The sequence below is a fragment of the Herpailurus yagouaroundi genome, unplaced genomic scaffold (assembly GCF_014898765.1).
Source record: "Herpailurus yagouaroundi ecotype Mexico unplaced genomic scaffold, PumYag 152487, whole genome shotgun sequence".
Lineage (NCBI taxonomy): Eukaryota > Metazoa > Chordata > Mammalia > Carnivora > Felidae > Herpailurus > Herpailurus yagouaroundi.
In genome coordinates this window covers 1-3,548 of record NW_024422932.1, presented here as the reverse complement: position 1 = coordinate 3,548, position 3,548 = coordinate 1, and the positions used below count along the sequence as shown (strand labels likewise).

General features: G+C 59.7%; 1 long non-coding RNA gene across 1 annotated transcript; it reads right to left on the bottom strand.

Moving 5' to 3' along the window:
• Positions 1–618: 618 nt before the first annotated feature.
• Positions 619–3,032, bottom strand: LOC121026732 (uncharacterized). The gene is made up of 4 exons (XR_005788432.1): positions 2,559–3,032; positions 2,231–2,262; positions 1,762–1,803; positions 619–1,503 (listed from the first exon to the last, which is right to left on the bottom strand). It is a non-coding gene; the product is annotated as an uncharacterized LOC121026732 (long non-coding RNA).
• Between the last annotated feature and the right edge of the window lie 516 nt (positions 3,033–3,548).

Sequence of the window (3,548 nt, the reverse complement as noted above, 5' to 3'; positions counted from 1 at the left end):
GGCGTCACCCTGTCTAATCCAACATAGTGTGCATTGCGATAGGAGCATCACAGAGCTAAAAATGACGTGATACTTTGCAGCTTGTTTTTCTTACCTCTCATCTCATGACTAAGAAACAAGTGGGTGATGGCAAACCCACCTGTGAAACGTGGGTGCGGTGCCTTGGTGCTTGGACCGCTTTTGTGTGAACAGGGCACCTTGATGCGAGCGAATCCACATGGGCACCCAACCGGGGGCCTCAGGGAAGGACTGAGAGTCGCTGGCCCAGGTGTGTGGAGGAGGCTGCAGGTGGGACAGCAGGACGAGGCCTGTGGACCAGGTGGAAGAGACACTTTGTCCCATCACCATGGGAGCCTGGGTGAGAGTTAGGTGGGGGAAGCCCTCTGCCTCTGACCTGCATGCTTATTTATGGGGAGGAGGTGTGTTTCAAGATAAGATCCCGTTCAGGGAGAAAAGTGGACACTGCTGGGAGGTACTGGGCTAGACGTCATGGGCAGTGTCCGGGAAGGCTATGCTCAGAGCATGAAGTCTGGGTCCCAAACCCTGGCGTTCCTCTGACAACCTGCTTTATGTCACCCCAGCAGGAAGGACAACCCGAAGGCTGGAGAAAGCTTCAGACAGGTCTCAGTGCCCTGGATCTTGGATCTGGGGACAGGGCAAGTTTATTGGTGAAGGCCACCAGTCAGGGCCACCGGGGATGGGTGAGGAGGACCAAAGGGCTCAGGACACCAAAAGGCTATGAAGGGGTCCCACCTGGGATGTGTGCCTGTCCATGGCTGCTCCTTCCAAGCTCCTCCTCGTGTGGTCATCAGAGGCCCCATGTCCTGTGCTCCTGAGAACCCTGTGCACATGTGCAGACACTGGAGGTGTCTCCAGCCTTGGTCCCTGAGCAGGGTGAGGACCGCTGAGTGCTGTCATAGTTTGGCCACAGCTCTGGTGATCTCTCCTTTTCTAGTTAACGTGGTCCCAGCACGTCAACACCCCTCGCCCCTCCTCTATCTCAGGGGACTAAGGTGGGGGCTTGGTGAACTCAGAGGGAACATTTCCCTGTGTGACCCAGGAGAGAAGGGCCCCAGAGGTTCAGGTGAATTTCTGCTCAGAGAAATCACCATTCACCAAAAAAGGGCCAAGGAGGGGGAAGAGTCCTGTTTCATCAGATCCCCTCATGCTGTCCCTGGTGGGTCAGGGCCCGGGATACTTTCCCTGGGAAACCCCACTTCCTGGGACATGGGGGCCTCTGTCCTGGCCCATCCGGGGTTCGTGGCAGCCTGTCAGGGCTTCCAGAAATCAGGAAGGCCCGGACCCTGGGTCCATGTCCCTGAATATCCTCTGGGCTTAGAGCTGGCTCTCTGGCTCAGGCGGGGGCACCTGACCCCACCCAGGGTCTGGGGTCTCAGGGAGGCCCCTGGAAGGAGTAGCTCCCAGGGGAGGGGGAAACTAAGAAGACACTTGTCCTTTGTTGTCGATCTGGCAGTAAATGCTCCTGTCAGGGTGTTGTAACTCCTGTAAAAGAAAAAGAGGCCTCTGAACCCCGCAGGCTTCTCAGAACATGTCTGGGTGACTTTCAGGTCCTGGGTCCACCTCTCCGGGAACCTGGCTGGGTGGCAGGTTTCTGCCCCAGGCCCCTCCTTCCTCCCGCTAGCCCCTGTGCCCTTTTGCCCTGCTGTGTCCCAAACCTGAAAGCACAGGCAGGGCAGGCTGGGGACAGATCCTCAGCCCCCTTGGGCTTGGGGGACCTGAACATTCATTGCCCACACTCACCTGGTAGATGGGAACGGCTGTCCTCGGGCTGGGTAGGGCGCTCTGAACAGGGGGAGAGAATGGGTGTCAGTGGACAGAGGGAGAGTCATTTCTCTGCAGGGGTGACCCGTTCTGCCTCTTGAGCAGCTTTCGCCAAGCCTGTTGACCCACACCCCAGACCCAGACCGGTCTCTCCTGAACTCCCTGCCCCACTCCTATTAGCCCAGGACTCCTGGCTGATGTTCCCAGTGCTCTGTCCTTGGCCAGACTCCAGGGTTCCCCTTGGGCCAGCTCAGAGTGGCAGGAGAGACTCAGGACGGGGTGGGGAGTGGTCCTGTCCCTGAAGACAGTCCCATTCCTGGGCAGAACGGGCCCTGCCTTGTCCTGGCTACTCTGGGGGAAGCAGGGTGTGTGCTGTGCTGCTGAATTCGTTGGTTCTCTGCCTTGCGCCCGCACAACCTAGACCCCAGTGGGGAGGGGGCGGGCTTACCGGGGATGTGGAGCTGCTGACTGGACCATGACCTGGGGACAGAAACAGGAATTACCACCCAGGGTCCACCCTCCCAGGAGGGACCGGGTCATCGGCTCTCGGAGAACCAGGGAAGGAGCACCTCCCACAGGGAGACCCACTGGTGCTGGTCTGGGAGGTGCTGAGCCGTGACCTAGATTCCATAGGTCAGGGAGTATGGCCAGTTGGGGTCCCCTGTGCTGAAGCCCCAGGGACGTGGTCAGAGGCCCCAGGGTGTGACTGGCAGGAGTGGACATTGGGGGGCAGGTTGAGGGGCTCCCTGTGCTGCCTGGGCTGAAGGGATACTCACCAGGGGTGCAGGCTGGGTGCCCCATCTCTCTGTGATTACGTTGGCCACTGGCCCTAGGAAAGATCAGGCTTAGTTGTGAGGTGGGCAGGGAGAGGTCACAGCTCTGGTGTCAGAACAGGGGACAGGGAGGGTCCTCATTCCAAGCAGGGCTTAGAGACCCCATCTCTCCACCAGTCAATTTAGGAGGGGAAGGGCCCAGGAGAGGGATAAAAAAAGGCCTTCGGAGCACATGTATCCTCGGACCAGAGAGGAAGCCGGGCAGCGGACGGACACCTAGGAGAAAGTGTCCCGAAAAGGGATCAAGGGCCCAGGAAAGGAATCACACATGAGGGTCTGAGTGACTGGAAGGGTCAAGGCGGCCAGCTGCGTGTGCAGGATGCTTGGGGAGCCCCAGGTATGTCAGATCCCTGAATGCGGTGCCCCTGCTGTGGCCAGACCCTCGAGTCCTCAGGCCAGAATTCGCTGAAAACTGACATTGGCTTGTGCTCTATCTCCATCTGCATGGACGAGGGGCATCGTCCCAGGACCTGTACCTGACGGGGCCCAGGGTCTGCGGTGTCACACATCAGGCGCCGTGGTTCCCGCATGTGCCACTTAGGGGGTCGACCCCACCCGGCCTGTCAGGGTCTTCCACTCTCCCTTGCGTGACCTTGGCCGGGACCACCCTGGGTCCTGAGGCTGCAAATCCCCATCCCAGGGCATGTGGACTGACAAACCACGGGAGGTACCGGTCACCGTGCACTTCGTACCGAGCACTGCTGTAGGGTTGCCGAGCGAACCAGGACAACCCTGAGGGGCTGTTCTGTGATTGTCCCTAATTTTGCACAGAGGCGGCTGTGGAGGACGGGCCCCGGGCAGCAGCTGGTGAGGAAGGAGCCAGGTGTGATCAGAGGAGAAATCCAGGGGGCAGTTGGGAGGTCTGGGACACCCAGCCCAGAATCCCGGGTCAGGACGGCGTCTGCCTGCTGGTGAGTCCGCTGGGGTGGGGGA